The sequence below is a fragment of the Pleurodeles waltl genome, chromosome 3_1 (genome assembly GCF_031143425.1).
Source record: "Pleurodeles waltl isolate 20211129_DDA chromosome 3_1, aPleWal1.hap1.20221129, whole genome shotgun sequence".
Taxonomy (NCBI): Eukaryota; Metazoa; Chordata; class Amphibia; order Caudata; family Salamandridae; genus Pleurodeles; species Pleurodeles waltl.
This window is the reverse complement of record NC_090440.1, coordinates 1983089391-1983116635: the sequence shown is the minus strand read 5'-3', so window position 1 is coordinate 1983116635 and position 27245 is coordinate 1983089391. Positions and strand designations below refer to the sequence as shown.

General features: G+C 42.9%; 1 protein-coding gene across 2 annotated transcripts in view; it reads right to left on the bottom strand.

Annotated features, from left to right (window-relative positions):
- Positions 1-27245, bottom strand: part of DOC2B (double C2 domain beta) — a 1627913-nt gene that overhangs the window by 1577254 nt on the left and 23414 nt on the right. The window lies entirely within an intron of this gene.

The window sequence follows — 27245 nt, the reverse complement described above, 5'->3', positions numbered from 1 at the left end:
TTGGTAACCTATTTCTAACTCGCAAATTAGGGTGTGCGACTCGCTATTAGGAAGGGGCGTGCCAAGGGCATCCCTTCCGAATAGCGAGTCTCACTGGTACGTCATGGACGTCATTTAGAGGTTGCCAGGGGTCACAGCTGCAAACCCTGGCTTGCCCCTTGCAACCCTTGGTACTGTCTTTGCAACGCTAGCCTCAGAGATGGCAAAATCAGTGCCAGGAGCACAATGGCAGTGCTTCAGTTGAGGCTCCTTTCTGGTTGTTTTCTCTCATTTTTTATTACACTAATAGTAAATAATGTTTAGTTCTCCTCCATTAGTGTAAATAAAATACAATTAGGTGGACTATGGCCCTCCCTGGCAGCTGAGGTAAGTAAAAAATACTTTAAAATGCATTTTGTGTGTTTGATTGAGGGTGAGTGTGCGTTTGTGTGAGAGAGTGTATATGTAAGTGTGAATGTGTGTATGTGTTAGTATGTGTGTGTGAATGAAATTGAAGGTCAAAGAGCATGTGATGTCACTTCTGCCACCCCAGGCATTTTGGTGAATTGTACGTAGGAATGTTTTGCAGTTACCACCACCTTCAACTTGGTGGTAAGCCATGCCCAAAGAGGAAGAGGACCCCAAGGGACCCCTTCCCCTTTGTGAATGAGGGTGCAAACATTTTTTAAGAGTAGGCAGTGGTCCTGTGGACCACTGCCTACTTTTAAACAAGCATTTGCAATGCAATAGGTCTAGCACTTGCGTGAGTTAGAGCTACTGGCATTGTAAATTCATAACTGGACTTTTCTTGCCACATAAATTGGCCTACCTTGCCTCATACATTTGTCTTTTACTGCCACATATTTCCAGTGACTCTGCATGTAACTAAAGCACTTCCATTTACCTTTTTCCTCCATCTGCAGCAAAAAATGAAAATTGCTGCAAAGACCATAAACACAGACTTCCTTCTCGCTGACCTTCAGTCACCAATAAATCATCTTGCAGCGAGGGGAAAGTCTTAAGGGCTCGGCCTGCAAACTCCAACTCTCATTTTAATGTTTACAAAATACTTGCATAATTCAGTTAAGTGTAATTTCCACATGTATGACTGGTACGCTTCATGTTTTGTGTATGCGTTTAACACATTGTCCAAATATTTTTTTTTTAAATCGTTAAAGGCAGCATGAGCAGAGGCGCTGACAAAAGAAACGAGGTGCTGGAGGGAGCAAGAATAAGAGAAATACCAGAAAGTGGCAAAGAAAGGATTTGTTGGGGGGGGGGGTCAAATGAAAATGAAGGAAACCAGGGTTGAAACAATGAACAGTGCGGTGGAGAAATACAAGGTACCATGAAATGAGAAACTTGGGGGACAAGGGATTGGATATATCGGTTGTGAGAAGGAGCAGGATGCGTAGAGTGACCGAATGATGGTGGTCAGGCAGATGAATGGACCGCAGTGGGACCCTGAGAGACAAAAGATTAGTACATGGCAGTTGTACATAGCCCTAAACTTGCCCAGAGTCAAAAGACTGCTTCATAATTGCCACAGAATGTATTACACGTTTCTTTCTCTGGGGTTGAAATAGTGGGAAATAAACATTACACAATTACTTTTCAGCAGTTTAAATACCGCAAACTTTGCATAGAGAAAAAAGAGTGCTTCATAACTAATACAGAATACATTGGTAACGTAATCTGCATTAGTTATGAAGCTCTCTTTTTCCCCATTCCCTAAGCAAGGTTCGCGCTACTCAAACTGCTGAAAAATGAACGCGTAATGATTGCACGTTTATTTTCAGCAGTTTAAATACTGCAGACTTCGACTGGGGAAAAATGAGTGCTTCCCAACTAATACAGACTATATTAGTAATGTAGGGCCAGATGTATCAAAGGGTTTTCCCCATTCTATGTCTATGAGAAAATGTGTTCGTACATATGGCCCGTAGTCTTTAAGAGTAATGAAGCGCTCCTTTTTTCCCTTTACCTGTGCAAGGCTCGCGCTATTCTACCTGCTAAAAAATAAAAGTGTAATCATCACATGTTCATTTTTCAGCAGTTTAAATACCTCGAAGCTTGCCTACGTACAAATGAGTGCTTCACAACTAATGCAGGTGGCATTATATGTTTATTTTACAGCGTCTTGCCCACCTGTAGAGACCTCATTGAATTGGGCAGAAGTTGAGGGCTGATCCCTGGGAGCCTTGAAACTCTCTGTAGTGCAGTTGTGCCGCATTAAACCTGGATCGGGCCGATCACTAACACTTGGTAAACGAAGCAACCTGGCTCACTGCCATTACCTCGCACAAAATGCACACAGGGCATAAAATCCCTTGAAGCAGGCCCTGAAGATCAGAAGCAAATGAGCATGCGCTCAATAGAGACACTTTTCATACGTCGTATGCGTAAAATGGAACACACACTAGAGTGAAATTTTATGAGAAATGACACAGACAAATGAACAAGCAATTAAATAAAAAACTGAGGTGGACAAGCGGTGTAGAATGAAAGAAAGGCGTGGCAACCATTGTAAACATAAAGCGCGGCGTGCCGCACTGTAACAATTAAAGGAAATGGAATGCCTCATGCACTCCACGAAGACCTAGTAGAACAGGGAGAAGGTGTGGCACAATGACCAGACCTGCTGACTTTGGATCTGTGGATCCAGGTTTGAGCCGCGGCATCGGCTCAACATCACTTAATCTCGCTGTGCCTACAAAAAATGAATATGTCCTTGTGTAATGTAGCTGGTATTTATGTAAAGCCTCCATTACCTTTGGGTAATGAGTTGAGTTTGGGCTACTTAGCAAAAAAGTAATTAAATGAATAAGTGCAAGAATGCTCTGAAAAGGAAAGCTTCCCTGAACACAAGCAGGAAACAACGAAAAAAAAGTCCACTGAAAAACAGGGCAAAGTGTAAATATACAGTAGTTGGTCCCTGCTCCCAAAGAGAAAAAGGAGGGACAAACAGGCATGACTTCTCACTAGCAAGGAAGGATTTTTAAATGACACTGAAACAGGCAAATTAAATGGGTTTAAGCCCACTGAAGAAGTATACTTAAAAGTATACAAGACTACCTACGCTTACGCTCAACCTAACAATGAAAAGAAAACTTTTCATTTTTCATTTCGTAATGGATCCCATTTTCCTTAAAGGAAAACAGGCTGCATTACAAAAAAAGATTGCTTTTAAAAAGCAATCCCAGACATGGTGGTCTGCTGACCCCAGTAGGCCACCATACCTGTGATTGTGGACATTCCCACATGGGTCTCAAATTGCAACCATGAATATTAATGAGGCAGGTCTCTTGCGACCAGTTTGGGAATCGCAAACAGTGTTTAATACACTACTGTACGTAACAGTTTGCAATTTCCTAATAGCGAATCACAAAAATTTGCCATTGGGAAATCACAAACCTAAAGCTACATACATCTGGTCCTTGATCCCTGCAGAGCCCTCCTCTGTCTCTGGCTAGGAGTGTGCTATATGAACACCACATATATGCATACAGAAGTACAATCTTGCATCATCTTTGTGTGCAGGCCAATGTCAGAGTGACAATATTTTGTAATTTGTTTATGGATACTTTACATGAAATTGGGGCTTTCAATTTTCTTTTTTTAGAGTAAAACAGATCAAAATATACAAATAAGATGGAGAGAAAGAAGTCAAGTAAAGGGTATTGTAAACAAACACAATTGATAAGCAAAGCTTGAATATTCAATATGTCATAGCAATAGATTTAATCAGAGTACTTCAAGCATAAAGTGGTGTGGGCCTGTTCACAACTCTGAAGAACATTATTGCTACTCAAAAGGAAAAATAATTTCTGATTGCAACTTCCTACATTACTCACTTGTGAGATGATAATATTTCCCTTTCACTAATAATAAAAACAAATTGTTACACCATTTATCAGAGTAGGGTAGTACCGCGTTGATCCAATGTGGAATAGGAGTAATATTGTCAGTGGTAGTAAGTGCTATATAAATACAATTTACAATTTCAATTACAATATGGGTGTTGCAATGCAGATAAATATGCATAAAGATAAAAATGCACATAAAGACAATCCAACTAAACTTTGTTCAAAGATTAACACAATGATATAAGAGTCTATCCAGAGACAAAAGTTCCATGATTAAGTTAAAACACCTGATTTTTAGGACAAACTAAGTGTGATTTGAGGTTATAAAATGATATGTTGTGAAAATGTTGGCTTCATTCAGGTGAGCTAAATATCTAGACACAAGAAATAGAATACACTCATATCATTGTGAGAGTATAGTTGCCCTACATACTTTCATATCTTCCCATATACAAAGGTTTAAGCACTGTGTTGAGACACACATATTATTTTATTTCTTTCTTTAAACTGAAGCAGTGGAACATAAATCCAAGGATCTTGATAAAAGCCCGATTTTCGGGATAACCACTGATTCATTCAAATGATTGCTATTTAGATTAATTGTATGTAAAAGTATCTTGCATGGATATCCAGAAAATCTGGCATGGATTTAGCTCTGCTGAATCTACACAGGACACATCAACTTTGAACATTTCAGTGCAGGTTATCCACCACATTTTACAATTAGACCATGCTCAGTCTACCCAAAACACAACTAGACAGGATCTGTGGATTCCTGCATGTGCTCCTTGACGCATGTAATATTTCTGTTCTCATGTTCAGAGTTATTTTTTTTTTAATTACTCAGACTGACCACCTATTTTTTAAACTATTAGGAGAACCACAATCAAAAGCAATTTCCTTTTCAACACTTGCTTTATTGATTTGCAGCCACCCTGGAGGAAGTGATCATTAGCATGAAATGATTGTAAATCATTAAGATTGGACAAGAAGAGAAGATACACCATGCATCCTAACCTGAAAGAAAAAAACTAAAGTGAATCAGGAAGAAGAGGAGGCATATTCACAATGAAAAATATTTATATAATCTAAAGGTCACTGACAGAAAGCACCTTCATAGGATTGCAAGACAGCAAAAAAAATGGATAATCTGGTATTTCAGTTATGTAGATATTGACAAGAGCAACACACCTGTTCCCAGATGAAGCATGGCTATCCTACACTCAATGTGTAGGATATTCCTAAAGCAACTATCACATGGTCTGGGGGCCTCACAAGGGAAGGCTACAGTGTTACAAATATTGAGTTAGAAAGATGCTTGGGGCCCTGTTCACTCCCCCAAATGCACATCATACTCCAAAATCTTCCTTTCCTCTGTCCTCCAGTGATTAGATTGAATCCAGAACATATTTTGCTCCAATCTCTTCCAGTCACCAGCTTTAGAATTGTCTTCTGGGTGTTCATCCTGGCCACAGCAGTCTGTTTCAAGCATGAGCCTTTTATTAAGTCTGGAATCAGTCGGGTATTTCCAGGATAGCTTCTTGTTTTAGTCATCTGGTAGCCACTTGCCTCCTACTCTTCATTCTGTCACCCACCGTCTGACAACAGTCAGCTGCTTCCAGGTTCACTCTACTGCTTCCTGGTTCTCATCCTGCACCAACCTCTCAGCAGTCATCTGCCTCTTGTGTACTTCCTGCTCTGGTCACCCAGAAGTCAACTTATTCCTACTGCACTTCCTGCAGAAGTCAGTGGCCTCCATCTCCATTCCCATTCCAATCTCTCAGCATGCTATTTTTGTTATTTGTTTGTCAACAGGCTGCTGCCACCTCTCTTTTAAGCTCCCCGGGCTTAGTAAGCTTCCAATACCCTCTCCTCGTCAGTCTCTCTGCAAACACTACTTTTTGGCCATATCTTGCCCCAGTCTCTTGGTAGTTTGGTGCCTATGACCAAACTTCATTCACTGATCTTGCATGGTGTCCCATTCCGACCACTACTTTTTTGGTTATATGCCTCTTCCTCATTAGACACTACTGAAGAAATAATTTAGCTCTAATGTCACTTCCTAATTCAGTCTGCCAATAGACCAGTAGAACTCTCCACTTGATGCAGTGGTCATCTGATTCTGACTCAACTTGCGGGTTCAGTGTTTCATAAGTATGATATCTTCAGTTGCCCTTTCAGGCTGAAGAGATTAGTTGGTTTGGGCTTAGCCTCCTATGTCAGTCGTTCTGTTGTCAGATGGACCCATTCCCTCATTCAGTCTGCCTGCCATCAGGAGACTGATTTAAATTCCTAAATCAGTCTGCCAGTTATCAGATGGCTCTTAGTTTACTTCTTGATTTCGTCTCTAAGTAGCCCACTGCGTTGGACAGTGCTCTGGCAGCTGAATTCAATTCTAATTTCTTTCTATAATTATATAGCTCCAATTCAGATTATAGAAGCGTCAGACTTGACTTCCTGGTCCAATTTTTCAGTAGTTGGCCAGTTCAGACTGTACTTTCTGTTTTACCTTTCAGTAATCAACCAGCTCTGACTTCACTTCCTGTTTCAGGCTATTAGTATTCACGCTTTTGCCACACTTGCCAACCCTTCTGATTTAGATGGTAGGTACCACTTTTTTAAAAGCCTCTCTTACTGCCTACCTAGAAATGGGGTCACAAGTTGACAGTGGTATGACCTTGCCCAAAACGGGACACTCACTCTATTCAGGGTAAGAGAATCACACAGCTAAGATAACTCCTGCTCACCATCTTGGATAGCTTGGCACGAGCACTCAGACTTACCTCAGAGGCAATGTGTAAAGTATTTGTATACACAGTAACATAGCGAAAACACTACAAAAGTACTCCACACCAGTTTAGAAAAATACCCAATATGTATCTGAGTAAAACTAGACAAAAATGACAAAATCTAAAATGCACAAGCAAAGATATCACTTTGAAAAATTCAATGTAATTGTAGTTCCTTGAAATCAATAAAGCGTTTGACTGAGGAACAGTACTATAGATGTGTCAAAAACAAAGATGATGCGGGCCACAGGGTTGGTGATGCATCAAAAGGCCGAAGATGTGTTGATTCCTTACTGTTTCAAGGGAAGTGATGTGTCGTTTGTGGCACGAAGCATTGGTCCCTTACTGCAGTGCAGTGTCAAAGAAAATGGCGCTCAGGGACGATGCATCGGTGAAGTATCAGAAGCCAAGCCGTGATGTGTTGATCTCACAGTGATGAAGCAGGTGCTGCGTCGGAGTCAGGGCAGTGCACCACAGACTTCAGTGATTCGGCGCTCAAAACTCATGCAGCAGTGATTCTTCTGATGCGCTGCGATGGAAAGCTGGGGCGTGTGTGGAAAACCATGACTGTTGCATCAAGAGGGGACCACGCTTTGGTGCGGGCAGCAGCAATGCGTGAAATCCTTATAGCGATGCGTCGGTTTGGAAAGATGCAGTGAGTCGATGCGTGGGTTTTCTTCTTGTACCACCAAAAACCTCCTTCAAGGGCCCAGACTTGATTTGACATAACTTGACAGGACAGGACTCTCAGCAGAGGAGCCCAGGTGCTGGCAGATGAAATCTTTGATGTCCCTGAGACTTCTTAACAGAAGGCAAGCTCAGCTCAAGCCCCTGGATAACCTTGGAAAGCAGAATGTAGAAAGCAAAGACCAGTCCTTTTCACACCCAGGATAGAAGCAGTGGGCCAGCACAACAAAGCCATAGGCAGAGTGGCAGTTCCTCCTACAGCATCCAGCTCTTCTTCCTGTTGGAATGTCCTCAGTCCAGAAATGTTCTAACTATGTGGGGTCAGAGGTCCAGTACTTATACCCATTTCGGTTTTTGAAGTAGGCAAACTTCAAAGAGAAGTCTTTGTAGTGCACAAGACCCTGTCTTTCCTGCCCTGGCCCCAGACACACCTCAGGGGGCTGGGGACTGCTTTGTGTAAGGACAGGCACAGCCCTATTCATGTGCAAGTGTCAGCTCCTCTCACCATTCTAGCTCAGGAAGCCCCATTAGGATATGCAGGGCACACCTCAGCTCCCTTTGTGTGACTGTCTAGGGTAAATTCACAAACAACCCAACTGTCATCCTGACTCAGACATGTATTCCACAGAAAGGCAGAGGCACAGGATAGTTAAGCAAGAAAATGCCCACTTTCTAAAAGTGGCATTTTCAAACTTACAATTCAAAAACCAACTTCACCAAAAGATGTATTTTAAATTGTGAGTTCAGAGACCCCAAACTCCTCATCTCTATCTGCTCCCAATGGGAAATTACACTTGAAAGATATTTCAAGGCAATCCCCATAGTACTCTTTGGGAGAAATAGTCCTTGCAATAGTGAAAAACTAATTTAACAGTATTTCACTATCAGGACATGTAAAACACACCAGTCTGTGTTCTACCTTTCAAATACATTGCACTCTGCCCATTCGGCTGCCTTGGGCCTACTTTAGGGGTGACTTACATGTAGTAAAAGGGAAGGTTTGGGCCTGGCAAGCGGAAGCCCTTGCCAAGATGAAGTGGCAGTTTAAAACTGCCCACACTCCTACACTGCAGTGGCAAGTCTGAGAAATGTTTACAGGGCTACTTGTGTTGGTGACACAATCTGTGCTGCAGGCCACTAGTAGCATTTCACTTACAGGCCCTAGGCAAACATAGTGCACTTTACTAGGGATTTACTAGTAAATCATATGTACCAGTCATGGGTAAACCAATCACCAATACAATTTAGACAGGAAGCACTTGCACATTAGCACTAGTCAGCAGTGGTAAAGTGCCCTAGAGTCCAGAACCAGCAGAACCGAAATGCAGTACACAGTCACAAACTGGCGGTCAAAGCCAAAACGTTTAGGGATAACCCTGCAAAAGGGCCATTTCCAACACTACTGATTTTGTGCCTGCAATTCTCCTGCTTTTTCATGAGGTCAGATATACAACTACAATTCCTCTCTGCCTCTTGCAGTGAAAAGTAATAGAAAACAAAGCTCCATTTGCATGGAAAAGGGAAATTACAAAGGTATGCCCACATTTGCAGCAGGGCTGATTTAGTTGGCCTCCTGTTCAGGTAAGGCGCATTGAAATTACAGATTGTTCTTTCAACAAAGTCAAATTACAAAACCAGTTTGTAGTGCCAATGCATGTGTGTCCATCTCAGTTTCAAATTTGAAAAGCAGTAAAACCAGGACAGCAAAGGACACCACAAGGGAACACAGGCTACAGACCAAGGGCCTCATTTACAAAGATTTGGCATAGTGCAGCGCTGCAAGTCTTTTTGCTGCGCTGCCCTACACCAAGTTGAAAGGGCAGGAATTCACTGTGTTACCGCAATAGGGTGCATTCCTGTCCTTTCAGCCAGTGCACAATTTGGTGCCTAGTGCCAACGCAGTCACCCATACACCACAGTGCAAGGGTGTCTGCATTGTTGCCAGGATTGTTTTTGGCAGGAAGGGGCACCTTTCTGCACAAAAACAATCCATGGAGGTGTTTTCTTCATTCTGTGTGTGCTGAAGGATGCAGCACACATGGAAAGAGGAAAAAATGGAGCGAAATGAAAACATTTCTCCTTGTCACACCTGCTCTGGAAGACATAAGGTTTTGGCCCTGCCCAGGTTTATGTGACTTTGTAAATCTGGGCAGCGTCCAAATCCATGGGTGTTGCACAGGAACATCCACCTCAACACCCATGGAACTCCTCTTTAGCACACAGTAAGGCCAGGCAGCACTTTGCGCTGCTTTGCCTTACCCCATCTCTATGAGGCCATGCAAAGCCTCGTAGGGTGGCTTTACGTCGCCTCATGGATATAATTGAGAGGCCTGCGCCAATGGAGCATTTAAAAAAGTGATGCTCCAGCAGCGCAGGCCTCTTGTAAATAAGCCCTCAAATCTGATCCCCAGAAAGAATCCAGAGGACTTCATTTACAACTTTTTGGCACACGGCAGCGCCGCAAGGCTTCTTGCTGCACTGCCCTCTGTCAAAAGGAAAAGGCAGGAATGTGCTATATTAATGACATATGGCGCATTCCTGTCCTTTATGTCTGTGCCGGAGCACAAATTGGTGCCTAGTGCCAAAGCAGGCACCCTGGCACTATGGTGGAAGGGTGTCTGCATTGTCGGCACAATTGTTTTTATACAGTTGGGAACACTTTACAAAAACAATCAATGGAGGCAGAATGCAGCACACATAAAAAGATTAAAAAAACTAGAAGAAATAAAGTTATTTCTCTTCGTTATGCCTCTCCTGGGAAGGCGCACAGTTTTGACCCATTCACAAGTTTACAGATTCTGATAAATCTGTAAATGTTTCAAAACCCATGGGTGTTTAGTGAGAAAACCCACTGCAATGCCAATGGACTTCCTCCTTGAAGCAGAGTAAGGCAATGCTGCGCTTTGCGCAACCTTTCCTTACTCCATGTCTATGAGGCCATGCAAACCCATGCAGGGTGTCTTTACGTCGCTTCATACATATGATTGAGAGACTGCACCACTGAAATGTCATAAAAAGTGATGCTCCGGCAGCGCAGGCCTCTTGTAAATGTGGTGGAGTGTTTAAAAAAGAGGTTCAGAGGACATTTGTAATATGTACAATCGCAAGGTAAAAGGCATTTCTCATAACAGCATTTGGCAATGTGAGTTCAACAGCCCAGTGACTAAGGGATCCGTCTCGATCCAAATTAGAGGATGGCCTTGCATTTCATCCTTTTGCATGGCAGCAATTTATACAACAGTGCAGGGGGAGAGGACAGAAATGCACCCTATCTTTTAGATACGGTGCATTTCTGCCCTTTCCCAGTGGTGCAGGGTGACACAGCAAGGCACTTGCTGCGCCGCCCTGCACAACGGGCCTTGTAAATTAGGCCCATAGAGTGTGAGGGGCTTATTTACAAGACTTATGTGCCACTGGTGCGTCACTTTTTTTATGTACCAGCAGCGCATAATAGAGGCCCATATCTACATGCCACACAAAGTCACTATGCGTGGCTTTTTATGGCCTTGTAGATATGGCGTAAGGCACTGCAGTGCAAGTCACTGTGTTGCCTTACACTGCATCAGGGAGGCATCCATGCGTGCTGCAGTGGGTTTTCCCACACAACACCCATGAGTTTTAACACATTCCCAGACATATAACAATCTGTAAACCTGGCAATGTGGCAAAATCTTAAGCCTCTCCAGGGGAGGCGCAACAAGGAGAAATATATTTCTCCAAATTTTTTCCTCTATGTGTGCTGCATTCTGCAGCACACATATAAAGAGGAAAAATCTTCCATGGATTGTTTTTGTGCAGGAAGATGTCTTTTCCTACACAAAAAAAATCCTGTCTGCAACACAGGCACCCTTGCACTATGGTGCAAGGGTGCCTGCATCGGCTCTAGGCAGCCCACTGTGGGCCAGTAAAGGGGGAGAGGGCAGAAGGGGTAGCATCATTATTTTTTACGCTATTGATGTACTCTGCAGAAGTAGCGCCAACATTTTGGTGCTACTCCTGCAGAGTACATAGGTGCCCATTGTATTGAGTGGCATGCCCCTTTTAACGCCTGCTCTGAGCAGGCGTTAAAGGTGCCGAAAAAATGGCGCAAGGAAATCTCTCAGATTTCCTTGCACATTTTTATTTTGCCCCCCCAACTGGGGAACGCCACCTTTGCATACATTATACCTGGCACAGGCATAATGTAGCGCAAAGTGTTACAAAGTGGCGCACACTTTGTAAATATGGTGCTGTGTTTTGGGCCATCTAATGCCACATTAGAGTAAAAAAATTACGCTAATGTATCCTTAGGATGTTAGGAGCTCTTAAATCAGCCCGAGTGTCTATCAAAAGTATTGCATTTAAGCAGGTGGCCCCCTTGGTCCATGGCACGTACGTAGGTGCACACAGCATTGCCAGGATCTCACAGGCTCCGGTGCTTTGCCAGGTCTGTGTTATGACCTGTTGAAGTACAGCAGGTTCCTACAGAGTCAGTTCCAGCTGGTCTGGGAGTGCAGGCAGAAGTTTAATCTAAGAGCTGACAGTGGGTCACTGGGGATAGTGTTGCAGGTCAATGGAAAAGTGAGAAGGGAGAAATCCAGGAGCCAAGGGCACAATCTGGAGCTCATAAAGCACAAATGTGATGAAGAATTGCCAGAGAGGAGGAGGGATGTGTTACTGAGGCTACCGCTGGCCACTTCGGCTCAAAGGTCACCCGTTTACATGTCTCATAATATGATCAGCCTCGGAAACCACAGGGCAATTTCCCCTCATGTCACGTATGTCATTTCCGGCGGGATCTTCCTCGAGAAAGCGGTCATGTGATGTCCTTTGCAGTGATGTCACCATTCGACTAATTGGCGCTTTGAAGCGTGGGTAATCCTACCTCCTTTCGGGCACAGGATGGTGGTGAGTGGTGCCACGCCTTGCTTCGGTCTTTTGCCAAGCACTCACTGCGGCCTCGGCTTCCTCCCCCATTCACCGGACAGCTGGGTGCCTTCATCTTCGCTCAGTGCTCCGCCATTTCTTCCTTCTAATGTTATTTACAAGAACAGTAATCTCTTAAGGGCATTTGCCAGCGGAAATAGAAATAACAGTGGTGATAAAATGCCAAATACATTCCCTGAGCCTAGCTGGTATTATTTAACTAAATCATTCCTAAACGAGAAGAGTCGTAAAGCAGGAAAGTGATAGTAACCCGTGGAACAGCTGTGAATATGTAATTTGAAGTATTAGCTATTCCGTGTGTTGAGCCGCGGGTGGCTTACAGACTGTTATACAGTCTGCGCCTTTCCACTGACACTTGTTTTAAGGCGGCAGTGTGAGCTTTTAGACAGGATAGCTGGCCTGTCTAACAAGACGCCGCATGCCCTGTGAAGGGGTTCGAATTGGGTTTTTTAGGGTGCATTAAAAAGGAGGCACCACGAGCAAATTGTCAATGTTCGTGCAACGTTTCTCAGTCGAGGAAAACACTTGTTAACCTGTTGTTGCGCTGCTACAGTGGGGTGCAGCTCCCGGAGCTCATGCTACTGATGGGGCTCAGTGGCTGGGCGGCAGTGACGTGCACTCTGCTCACGCTGCACTTCCGGGCTTCGTACTTCACACACCGGGGTCACCGGTCACTAGTGTGGTGTCGCCTCCTAGTGAAGGCGCACTGAGCTATTGACACGGGCCTACAGTAAAAGTCCCACTAATACTAATGCTGCCGTTATTGGGGTGTCTGAAGCCGAGGAGACAAGATGGAAGCAGAGCACACCAGCTAACCTAGGATGAAAAAGCACTCCAGCTAACCCGGGTGAAACACAGCTATCCGAGCGCCTAGTTGTGTTTTCTGCACCCTGTGGCACCCATTTTCTTATCCTGGTCCCGGAGCATCGTGGGATGTGGTGGTGGCAGGGTAAGGGGTAGGGACTTTACAAAAGGGTACTGCGTGAGGAAGGAACGGGATTGGACCGCGCCTCTATTCAGAAATTGAATTTGCATGGTGGCTGGGTGGGTGCTTCGTGATGGAGCACGTGCCAACTCAGCCTCTGGGATGGGACTATTTTTTTTTATTTTGCTATATCAATATGTACCTTTCCTACGCCGAAAACAGGGATGTGCCAAGAGAAATTATCATTATAGTCCAGGCTTCCACACTGTCCTCCACTCTGTGAATATCAAAGAGGCATCCGGCCACGAGGGAGAAGTTCAATCCCGAAAGTAAGCAGAGGAGTCCTTCCGGCCACAAGAAGGGCTGCCACACACTCCTAGCTGCTTAACTACTTCCGTTTGGAAGTAATGCCCAGCTACACCGCCTATTTTTTTTTTTTTTAAGAAGGCTAAGGTCCAGCATCTTTCAGTCATGTATTAAGGATGCTGCCCCTTGTAACACGAGTTCCGGCAAGCTCCTACCTTACCACTAACAATAGATGAGTACCAGGGCAAGACTCCACCACTGGGGGTTTCCAGGCAGCCAGCTTCATAGGCGCTGGAAGTAGGTGTGCTGCCTCACCTCACAAATAACCATGCTGGAGTTCAGAATGTGCAATAAAGATGTCTTTAAATTTTGTATTTATTTTGTCACATTTCCCATGCGTTCAAAGACAGAGGTCAAATGTCAGGCTTTCCCTTCTGACAATCTGCCGCTTTTCCATTTAACATGGAGATTGGGTTTTTCTTTTCATTCTCCGACTTTAAAGTGAGAGGGTTTGGTAAAGTGGACCGTATAACAATATTGCTGGAGGATAAGGAGTGTGAACGATAACGCTGTAGGATGTCAATTTTTTACATTTCAAAACCTGTCAATGGACACTAAAAATATTTAAAAACATACCAACAATTAAGAAAACATAAATGAAACTTCTTTTGCAATTCTTAAGAGATATAGAAACAATTTTAATAGAATCAAAACAAATCAAGACACTCTGTGATGTGCAAATGATTATTATTTGCCGAAACCCAATTTCCACTTGTTGTTTGTGCGCTGTATAGTTTTAGTTGTAAAACTGCATGTCTGTGCAAATGTAAAAGTAATATCAATGGAAAATGTGCTGTCTGTAAATGCAGTGTCTTACCACACCATTTTTTAGTAATACATTTGTGACAGTGTGCTCTAAAAAGCACCACTGGCTATACCACACCATTACCACCCTCCTGCTGAATGGGCATGGTTCATTTGCTACACTTGTTCTTTGTGTGACACTTGGATTCTTCACTATCCCTGTGATTCCAGTGATGTAAGATTGATGGCATCACCCCCACTCTAAAAAGTCTTCCCGCGCTGCTGGCCAGGTTCCAATGAAAATCCATGGAGTTGTCCATTTTGGGAGTTCATCCTCAAGATAGCAGCCATCTTGTGAAACCATGTAAGATGTCCATGTTGCAATGTTGCAATGTTTGGTGGACATTTTCAGAGGCAGGCGGCATCGACTGTCAGAGACGATTGGTCACATATTAAAGATAATCTGCTTCGAGCACTCCATGGATGCCACAATGTCTAATACGCAGGAAGCCTGGTTGTAAGCGGCTTCTGGAGGTTCACTGTGTCATATGTCACACCCTCTTTGTCTAACTCACTCATAAACACAGGAAGGCCTGGATCTAGGGGGCTTCTGAAGCGTCATTGTGTTGTAGGCCACACCCTCTAAGTCTAACCCCCTCAACCCCTCCAAATATACATGAAGCCCTAGTTCTAGGAGGCTTTTGGAGTCTCACTGCGACAGAGGCCATGCCCTCTAAGTCTAACCCCTTAAGTACACAGGAAGCCCTGGTTCTAGGGAGCAACCCATCTCAACTTTCTCAAAAGAGGCGTCCAAAGAAATGCTACTTGTGGTTCATGCTGTAGAGGCAAATATATAATTGTTTTCAGCATTTCCAGTTATATCATAGGAACAGATTGAGGGATGTTGATGAACGCTAAATTATACATAACCTTTCAAGGGATGCTTCACAACAGAGTGAACAGGGCTTATAAACAGCTTGTGAAAAAAAAGATGTTCTAGGCATGTTTAATGCACATATGGAAATACATTAGAACCTGTTGTGTCTGCGACAGCACGCTCTGCAGAAAGGTGTTACCTCAGACATCCTCCCCCTCAGCTCGTCCACCCGAGGTCTATAATTAATACCTCTTCAACGTGGGTAGAGGATCAGGCATCCCTGCTTGGGGCCAGCCACCATCTGCTCTCCCTTCGCAGGCAGCTCTTTCTTGCCTAAGACACTGCAGCAAACACAAGGAGCGCTAAGCTGCACCGGCATCGAAGAGCAATATCCTTCCCTTGACCTGGAGTGCATAGAGGACCTCATTGCATACAACTTGGCGGGTGATAAAGAGGGCAGAGAAGACTGTTTTACAGCCTTCCTAGTTATTCCCTCCTAGCAGCCAAAGGGACCCCCAGGCAAAAATGTCTGGTGTGTGGAAGTGTAGTATTCCCACAAAGATGGGGCTTCAAAGGGCCATTCAGCTGGAGAAGAGGTAAGACCTCCAGAGACCCTCCTCCACTCCATGAAGTGTCTGTGGGAGACCCCATTGCAATATTTAGTTTAGATGGTATGATGCTTGGCATTGGCAAAGTTAATAGGTCTTGTGTTCCAATCGTGTTAACCGATCTTGTGGCTTTGCCTATGTTTTATGCCAATACTGTACCACATTGGCAAAAAATGTGCCTGTTCGAAATAACATCAGCAACAAAAAGCGTGATGAGCCACATGTGGGAATAATACGTCATAACTCATGCATGTCTCTGTGTCATCATGCATACGTAAGCATATGTCTTCACAGACAGTGGTGATGGTGGCTTGTGCCTCCTACCCATATAGATGTGTTAGATAGGGTCAACATAATCATTGCTGCTGAGCCGCCTATAAATACAGGGTGACTTTAATGACAATCTGGTACAACAGTTCATGTCCCACCTAGCTAACAGACAGTGCGCATCAAGAGGGACACCTTCAAATCCACGCGACTCATGGTGACATCTAACATTCCCTAAGGATCCATCCCGGTACTATCTATCTTAAACCCTCGCACATGACCACTTGGATGACTCCTGGCCAACTGTAACACTTTTTAAAGAACATTTATTGATTATATACTTACATGTACTCCTGTAGTATATCTTTCCATGCGTACTTATTTGCATACAGCATTATACATTTTGGTTTCCCTAATTTCATGTTTGCATCTATTGCCATGTTTTTCGACATAATCGGCTATCCTGGACACAATAATTAAATACTAGCATTATGCTTCACAATATTGTCCTGCAGGAGTGCTGGGGTGAGACCATTCCAGCATAACATTTTATGTTATTTTATTATGGTACGTAATATCGGTCTCAGTTTCTCACCAATAGTTCCAAGTCATGATAATATATATTTAAAGATCAGTTTTTACTTTCTTAAATCAACACCTAAACTCTTAACTTTAGAAACATACTTTTTTGGCCCCGAGTTCTGCACTATCCCCACGCTATACTCTCTTCCAGTCAGCCTCCTAGTAGTTTTCAGTAGGCTAAGTGTGTGTATCATCACGAATGTGAGGGAGTATATACCACTTTTTCCGCCAAAGTGATAGGGCCACCCATTTAGCATGTCAGGTTACTGCCCAACTACAACATGTAATATTACATACTACTTCACCTAGGAAAATTTGAATGCTGAATACTTATCTGAAGCTGGACCCCACCACCGTAATACCAACAACATCAAGCAAACATTTTGCGAAGCCTAACTCTCCAACATGAACCTGAATGGCTGGTAGCGTACATTCCTGAAACAAGGTTCAGAATAACCATTCAAGATCTGGACATATGTCTTATAAAAACACCCTACATGCAGTACCCACGTTTATCAATGGATTGAAAAAGTTTCAACTACATCACCTGCACATTGAAACATGCATTGGAAAAGCCAATAGGTCTGGCTTAGAGTTTGTGTATGGAATGCATTGATAAGATAAGGAACCTAATGAGTCATGTTTTAATGTACTTTAGAGATATACGGCAATGCAAGCACTCCATAGGAGGCGGAGGGATAACCAAACAGCTAACAGCATGAGGTGAGAGAGAAGTAATCCTCAGAGTGGAAATATAGCTCACTGTATGTATATTTTAAAGAACAGGTAACACCACTTTTTGCAGACAGTTGTGTGGTCAAACTTGACATACAAAAGGGTCAAAAGGGAGTACTTAGAGACCATTTGTGCATTGCTCCCAAATCAGAATTTGAAACACAAACATTACACAAGGTCTGGAGCACTATACACGTTGGATGGCTCTGGATGTTGCTGCCTGTGTCACTGACAAATTGATTTGTTTAGGATGAGAGCCCTCACCCACCCTTCAGTAGCATGCTTCATCATGAGGTTCGGCCTCACAAATCCACAAATGGTGTGGGCTACAACTCCCCGTGCAGGGGAAAAGAACTTAACGTATTGTCATGGAGCGAAAATCGTAAGTGAGGCATGAGTGAGTGTTGCAGAAAGCAGTAAAGCGAGTGTGGGGAATAAAATACCAGTTGGTGGAATGACTGAGATGTTTATTGTGTGTCCCCAAGGGATAGAGGAAAAGTAAGAGGGGAGTGAACTTCAACTCAGTAATGATGTAAGGGTCAACATGTTTCTGCTAATCTGAGAAACCAGTAATGAGGTGCTCGGCATTCATCAGGACCGACGTGTATAGTCATTCTGCTATTAAATGAAAGAAGAAGTGTATACATACTATGTTTAAAAATCAACCACAAATGAATTATTACAATCAGCGTTCCAAAATTAATGTGCCTACATTCACCATTGTCATCACCCTCATTAGTCGGGTGTTAGGCCTCAACTTGTGCTTTCTCAGGCAGACCAAAACCGGGTGGTGCAGGTCTGCTGGTCCTCCTGAAGCCATCGAGTTTCGAATGTGCCGTCAAGCGTGACCTAAACCCTTCATTTACTCCTACTCCCAGCACTGATTGCCTTCAAGACCACCTACAAGGTAATAACCCTAGCATAGCTGGCCAAAAAATCAACATCTCTCTTACAGTCTTATTACACTTGAGTTGAAACCAAGAGGAGCAAAGCGGAGAAAAGCAGCAAACAAGGCTTGTGATGTTACACACCTCTGATCTGCAATTACATCCCACCACGAATCAGACTTACTCCATCACTCCATCACTCCCCCACTTCAGGAGGGAGCTGGAAACCCATCTTTTCAATGAACTTTGTGGCAAATCTTTTTTCGTCCTTATCAACATGCGTAGCCCTTCTCTGCTCTCTAGCTATGTTTGTGCTGTACACATAGTGATCTGTAAATGCTTAGGAACATGGGGTCTGCTTCACAAAGGTAAACTTACATTTTTATATAAATGTACAGTTTTTTGCAATTCACAAAGGAATTGTACATTTAGGGCCAGATGTAGCAAAGGGTTTTTCCTATTCTGTGTCAATGGGAAAATGTGTTCGTACATATGGCCCTTAGTATCTTTATGACTTCAGAGACTTCACACGTGTGGTTGAGACTCCACACCTAAAAAGATAGTCATAAAGAAATTGCCTTGTGAATTGCAAAAAATTGTATAAATACACAAAAGCAGATAATGTTTGTATATGAAGGGACAATGCTTTTTTTTGGGCATGTGGATACTTTTAATATCTGATTTTCAGGGAAATGTAGCAGGTTGCCAGTATTCTGATCACTTTTTGGGCAACGGTAGTAGCTCATTATGCTTAAAAATGTGTGATTAACGTTAAATACCAGCAAACCACATTTTATTATGAAAGCGTGCTTTCATGAACATTTAATGAAATTTCATGAAATTTCACTACAACAAAAGATGATTTTGCCAATCCTAAAAAACTATAACCCATTTACAGATATAAAGTCCTTACTTAAAACATGATTTTCCACCTTTTTATTGTTACCACTTTCTTCTATTCTATTCTAGGCAATTTATAGAGCATATGGCTACCCAACAGGCCTCCCAGCCCTAAGAAAACAGCTAGACTCTGATTCATCAGCTATTTCAATGCTAGACCCCAGACAGGTTTTGGCCAAAACCTCAATTAAGCAATTAACCATGCCTTCAACATCTTCATAAAGATGTGTTAGCTTTCAATTCTGTGTATCCTAATCGGCAAGGAGGTATAGAGCTTAGGGGTCAGGTAAGAGAAGGAACAACTTCCACTTCTTGTCCTTCAGACCTTTGGCGTCACCATCAACAATGAGTTTGCAGACTTCAAGGCCTTAGCAGGGACACAGGGCTGCAATAAGGACTGTATGTGTTGAAGTCTCTTTTTGCTGTACACTATGAGCAATACAAGGGGCCTTAAATTGTATCCTATGTTCAGTTGGTAGCCAGAGTAACAAGGCCTATGAACTCGAGGCTGAATGATGCCTTGGAACCTTCAGTAAGAGATGGGCAGCAGCATTTTGCACTACCTGTAGTCTTCTGACTACGTTTTGTGGTCAACCTAAATAAAAGGAATTCCTGAGGTCAGGGTGTGACAGGACAAGAACCTGTACAATTAACCTTCAGGAAGGAAAAAGTAGGAGATTTATTATCTTTCTGAGCATTCTAAGCATTTCATAGCACTTTGCTACAACCTTCCTGGCCTGAGTTTAAAAGGTGAATTTGAGGTCCAACCAAGTACCTAGATTTTTATAGAGATTTAAGGGGTGGGAGGATTTCATGGAGAATCCGGCCAGCAGACTAAAGGCTAGTTGTTCAATTAATTGCCAACCACTATGACCTCTGTATTATTATCACTATTACGTTTGAGACAGCAATTAGCCTTCCAGTCTGCTACTTCCCTCAAGCAGGGTCCAAGTTGATGCGCTTTTGAGTGGTTCCCTGGAGTAAGAGACATCACTACTTGGGTGCCATCAGCATAGATCACTACTTGAGAGACCGAAGGTTTGTACGATCTCTGCCTGAGGGCGTATTTAAAGATCAGAGTCAAGCTTAACGAAGAACATTGAGGCACTCCACATTTCAAAGAGCATATCCCTGAGTGGCATGGTTAATCAAATACTTGAAAGCTCCCGTCCTCAAGAAATGATGTAAGCCAGTTTAAAGCAAGATCTCTTTTACCCACAATTTCAAGTCTCTGTATAAGGAATGGGTGGGCTACGATATCAAACACCACACTTAGATCTAATAATAAAACTGCTGCAGAGCCCACTTGGTCAAGGAACATTTTAAGTTCTTCCATGACTGCAAGAAGTGCCATTTCTGTTCCGTGTGGCTTCCTTGGTTTAATGTGGTAAAATTATTGTTTAGATCTGTCAAACTGCAAACTGTGTTACTGATGATCCCAGTCACGTTTCACCTTTTGTTTAGAGGAGGAATAAGTCCACCGGTCCGCTCCACTCACTGAACATGCTGTTCTTCCATGAGGCTCACTAAATGCACATGCATCATTCTCTGATATAAAGGATAACTCGTAACCTTGACGGCGTGGCTATCATGGCGTGAAATTTTGTCATCTCTGAGAGGGTATTTACCATTACATATCGTTTAAGAAGGTAGTACGACTCTGCCTGGCTGACTGACATGAGTATTTCTGTAACGTTCTCACGTGAAGGAAATGCATAATATCAGTGCTTAATTTGTAAATGAATAAGTGCCAGAGCCCACAATTTTTGCTCAGAAACCCACAGAAGGCACTATGAAATATTGCGATGCTAAATACAAAGGCAGTATAGTCCTGATTCCATCTCATGACTCTTTAATCTACTACAAAACAATCCCCGTCCCTTTATCTCACTCTTGCAGGTTTGATTTCATCTCTGCTTTCTCCCCTTTTTATTGTTTTTCCATCTGTCTCTTCATCTTCTTTTACCCTTTTGAATTTTTATATCTCTTGCTCTAGATCAAAGTCTGTTGCTTTAAAATAATTTCTGGTCCCAAAAAATGAGTTCAGGTAACTGGAGTTCAAGCATTGAAGGCATGAACAATCAATTGTGCCTAAGATATTATGCACTTCACAGATACAAAAGATTTAATTCACTGTTTGGGCATCAGGTTTAAGCATTTTTTGGTAGATATGGCGGCAGTTGGCACCTTTAATTATTGGCATAACAAGCTCCGGAAGAATATAAAAGTGGCACAATTTTTTAAGTTTATGGCCTCCCTCTCTTTCATCCAACACAGCCAAGGGTCTGACTCATGTGAACGACACCCTGCCTGTCTACAGCATCTCTGCTGAGTCTGCTACGTGGAACTCTCCAAATGGATCCAAGTACCCAGCAACCTTCATGCTCCTGAGTTTAGGCACATTATGAAGCCCCCAGGGCATAAGCACAGGGTATATGCAGGTAGACGGCGTATACCCACTATTTTCATAGGGTGGGTGTTGTCTACCCTGCCAAGAAGTTGCCCCCACAGAAATATACTGAACCCGGTGTAATTTTCGGACACCAGGACACATTCAGCAGCACCTGCAGGTTGTCTGCTTTCATACCGAGCGGGAACGCACCAAAGGCCAGGCAGCGAGGTGGGGCTTATAAACTTCCAGCTGGGCCTGTAACAAAGGCCAAGTTAAGGGGCCATCAGGCCTCCTTTTGTTCGAATCACAGCTCGTTATTATTTTACAGGTACTTAACAGAGGTATGCTTTTGAGTTTGTTCAGTCCCTGTATGTTCCATATGCATGCACTGTAAGAATGTCAGATATTTTGCTCTGTCACAGTGCTTACACAAATAATAATTTAACTACCACTATTTTATTATATTTCTTTTATAGCGCGCCTCATCTAAATGCAGGGTGGCAAAGTGCTTTATATCACACATACACATTATACATTGACAATAAATTATGCAAGTGTGTAAATCAATGTACAGGATGTGTTACATAAGGCAGAGAGCGTTACAAGGTGTTGCATGTCCTTCACAGATCTCTGTGCTATGTGAGAAGGAGTACAATTCGTGAACTGCAAGTAACAAAATGATCTGCGTAACATAAAATAAAGCTAGCTACATAAAATAAAAATCAGCAAATTACATGATGTGCTTTACAGGAGACATATTAACTCTCCATGATACTTTGAGTCAAAAACTGGGACAAGATAAAACACAAATCTCTCCAGCAAATGGGTTAACCTCCAGAGTTATCTTCCCATTATTATTATTCCCTGGGATTTTCTGAGCACACAAAGATCTCTGTGGCAAGTGCCTTAACCCCTATAAGATATTTTAAAATGCAGACTTTGCAAACAATTGAGCAGAAAAGACTCTCTCCCCATATTTCTATTTGTTGCTAATTTCTTTGTGGCAGAGTTTTAAAACAATAAGGGGCTGATTAAAAAAAAAAGTGCTGCTGTACCTAGTGCATCGCCACTTTCCTTGCACCCCTTAGTGCCCCCCTACCACCACCATGTGTGTGCCGTACTTAAAATACGCCGCACCATGGCTCAGGGTAAGGGGCAATAGCGTCAGAATTCCTGACGCTATTGACGTACTCTGCAGAAGTAATGCCAACCTTTTGGTGCTACTCCTGCAGAATACATAGGGCCCATTGTATTTAATGGCATGCCCCCTTTAACACCTGCACTGAGCCAAAAAAGGGCCAAAAAAGGCACAAGGAAATCTCTTAGATTTCCTTGTGCCATTTTTTCAGCCCCAGTAACTGGGAAATGCCCCTCTTGCATACATTATGCCTGGCACAGGCATTGTGTGGAGCAAAGGTTTACAAAGTAGTGCAATGCATGCATTGCACTACTTTGTAAATATGGCGCATGTAAAAAGCCATTTTAGCGCTGCCTTGCGTAAAAAAAAATAAGGCTATGGCAGCGCTAAGGTGGCACTAGGGCCTCTTGAATCAGGCCCTAAATGCATAAGTTGAGGTCCAGACTTTGTGTCGGGTTTGCATGACTTTTTTTGGCACAACCTCCAATGCAAAACATTATTTGTTAAACCTCACAATGTGCTTAAATGTATTCATGGTGGACCTGCTAAACATAGGTGTGAGGTGCTAACATCTGATGTCACTTCTTGTGATGTCACTTCCTGCGAGGTCTTGGTTTGTGATGCCACTTCCTGTGATGCCACGTGCAATGTTATGTGCCATGATGTCACACGCCGTGATGTCATTTGCAAACTGAGTAACTTGGTTAGTTCCCACACCTCCCCTTTTGTGCCCTGGAGGCACCCTAGCTAAACATGCGCTTCAAGTTCAATGTGCAGCTGTGGGATGGAAAGTTCTGTCTTCACCAACTGGAAAGGCGCTAGTGTAAGAACTATGGTATGGAGGAAAGGTAGCTATTTAAAGAAGGCATGAGAAACTGTAAAATGTTGTTATTCAGTGTTGAATCCACCTTCTTCAGCAATTGAATAAATGAAGCTCCTAACAAACAAAAGGGGGAGACTTTTAAAATTCTGAAGGAATTTACCTGCTCCAAGAGAGTGACTTTGGACCTGGAAGTCTCCAGGAGCTGTGCAACTCCTCAAATTCTTTGTTTATTGACAAAATTAGGCGAATTAAATAAAGTTTTATTGTCAACTCTTCTCTCTCTCAAATGCATTTGTCATATGGGAACACGGACAAGAATACTCACTCCTATTTCTGCTTCCCTCCGCTACAAGAAGACAACCTCATTTTACTCATCAATAAGTTCAAATTTGGTTCCTCTATGGATCCTTGCTCTCCGGCTGTGCAGGGGACATTGTCGGAAATGGCCATTGGGTCGCTAGTCAGGCTACTAATTCATTGTCCATGGAGTTGTTCCAGCCACTTTTAAAACAACTGTGGTTATCCCACTTCTAAAGAAGCCTGGTGATAAACCTGTGGTAACCAAGAATTTCCGTGCCATCTATCTCCTCCCATTCCTGGTAATAATTCTGGAAGCATGCATCATCTAGGAACTGTGTAGGCACCTTTATGCCTCCAACTTATGGCACCCGCCTCAAGCTGGATTTTACCAAGCCATAACACTGAAGCAGTGATACTGTCAGCAAATGGTGACTTAAGGCTGGATGCCAAGGCCAGATGGGTCACAGTGTTGGTCCCTCTTGAGATGTCCGTCTCCTTTAACATGGTCAACCATGCCATTTTGCTGGACCTCATGAAGGCAGCAAATTTTTTAGGCTCCACCTTGGACTGGCCAACCTTCTTCTTGAAGGCGTACACTCGGACAGTTCAATGGGGCCCATTCACTTCTTCTACCTCGCAACTCACTTGCAGTATAACAGAATTCCTCCCTTTCATCACTTGTTCAATGTTTATATTAGATCCTTAATAAAAGGACTCTTCCAGGGCGGATGCAGGTTGCAGAACTATGTAGATGATTCGCAACCCCTCTTTCTGCTTGATGGCACTTCGATCCTCCACCAAGAATTCCAAACTAAAAGGAAGTTCATTTGGAATTGGATGGGTAGCAGTCACCTTAAACTCAATGCTGAAAAAACTGAGCATGTCACCCTATCATCTACATGAACCTCTGGGTAAACACTGACTGGCCTCCTGAGCTGGCTGTTCCTCCCTACCCCTAAGTCCTTCGGCCAAAAACCTAGCGATAATGGTTGACAATCTGCTCTCCATAACTGCCCAGATTGGGGAAGCCACCCCTAAACGAATCAGGCATCCAAAATATACCAGGAAATTAGCTCCCTTCTTGCCTTAAAAACTTTAAAGATGGTCATCTCTGCAGTTATCATGTCCTGCTTGAAGTATGCTAACACAGTCTGTTTGGGTCTGCCGGCGACCTCTATGCACAAGCAGGAGGTGATTCAAAATGAGGCTGCCGAACTCACCTGCAAACCTCCAAGACATATCGATCCTTCTCCAATCTTGAAGAAACGTTATTGGCTGCCTCTTAAGCAAAGGATCTAATTTAATGTTTGGGTGTGTGGTATTTAAAGATGTAAGCAATTTGATACCAGATTTTGGACCCAAAAAGCTGACCAGAGAAACTGCAGCTCGCACTCTGAGATCATAGAAAGCTAATTTCCTAAGCATTCCTTGGTCTTTCAGACAGTGAATGGGGGTGGGATTTTCTGTCCTCCCCTCTATCCTGTGGAATGTTTTTCCTAAGCGTTCCATTAGAAAACAACTTCCTGATTTTTAGGAAATGTTTGAAATCCTGACTTTTTAAACAGGCCTTTCAGTAACCCCAGAGCTTTGTGACCCTTTCCTCCCCCTGAACTTCATAGCGCCATGAAACCTTCGGGTGCACGTGCGCTTAACAAACTCTCCTTAACATAACATAACTTATGCCTATGGTGTAGCGAAGACTATGGGATACCTTACTACTAGACTGCTTAGCGCTTTAATGTGATGTACACCACAATGTAGGGGAAGGAGCTGAGGCCACCCCACAAAGGGTTACAGTAAATTCATTGTGAGGCGTAATTTGATTTTGTGTAAGTATGCTAAATTAAAAAAATATATATACTTAAAATTACATGTAATTACACAAAATGCAATACTGTCATTTGGCACTGTATTTAAGCATGAAAATGCATCCTTGCATCAATTTTATACGTGAGGATGCATTTCACTCTTAAAAAATCCAAAAACTCAAAAGCACTGTGAACCAGAGCCTGTTGCGTTCTGTCGTTCACTTTGTTCACGTACGTTTGTGGTAACTCTTTACTGAAAACGTGTAATTACACAATATGGTGTAACAGCTGAATTTTAGGAATTTCACGTAACACATGAAACAAAATGGTGGTAATTACGTGAGTGACACACAGATTTGGCCAGGGCCTAGGTGAGAAATAAAAAGGAATTGGCTGAGAGAATAATTGCATACAGGTTGATCCCTCAAAGCACAAAAGGGCTTATACAGCTGGAATGTCTTAGAGGAAGAAAGCCAAACACTAGATTGTTTCAAGGTTGGATGAGTAAAGCAAGACCAGCAATAGTGTGAGAGAGAGCGGGGGAGACAGGCTGAACAAACTGCATGAACAGACTTGTATGAAATGAACAAAAGAAAAGCTGCCAAGGCCCTATCTGTAAAATATGGAATTGTGTATTCAGGAGGCAGTTGTCCCAAGGGTTAGTGTGCATTCTGTTACAACTAAAGTTATTGAAAAAAGAGGATGGAAGACCGTGGCATTTGCAGATGATGATGCTGGTGAAGGATGAGAATTATACTGAATGTGAAGATTGTGGAAATATAATGAGGAGTGTTACACAGGAATGAGATCCAGTTGTTAGAAAGATGGGAGGTGATAGAGTAAATAGATCCCAAATGGATGGATGACAATGTTTGAAAGTAACTTTCAAGTAGTTCTCCCTTACTTTTCTGTGCAAAGACTGCGCTGAACACTGTAGTTGAACTACAGCTAAGAACTGGGAATATACACTGGTATGCCTCTGAGTTGAAGTCACCTGAGTTTATTCACTGTAGCTCATATGATTTGGGGGTAGTCGGTGCCTAATTTGTGCCAGTGATTAACAAGTAAACATATTGGACTGAAGTTCAAGATTACAATTATTTGTAGAGTGAACAACTAGTAAAATCATTTGCTGCTGATGACATGGAGCTACCTGGTGACATTTAAACCCACATGGATAGATGCATAAAGTTTCACCAATATGCAGATTAAACACAACTCTACTTGAAAGTGTCCTCTGTGTCAGACATCCAATGCCTCTAAAACTGCCTCCATATCATCCAGACCGAAAAGTCTAGTGCCAACCTGAAGCTCAACCCAACCAAGACAGAATTCTTGTTATTTGTCAAGAACAATAAATAAGGTACAATACAAAAATGTCTCAATAACAGGAAGTTTGATGGATTCAAACACTGACTTCCACCGAATGCCAAGTCACTTGAGTTCACTCTGGACACCAACCTCACCCTTAAGGAAGGCATTGCCTAAAACACAAAGATGGCCTGGTACCAGCTCTATCTTCTAAAGAAAGCCAAACCACTTGTTCCAGAAAGCGTCTTCAGAAGTGCAGTTCAAGCTCTCATACTAATGCCAAATTCATTGACCTCCCAGACTTGACACTGGCACCCTTTAAAGGTATCCTACAA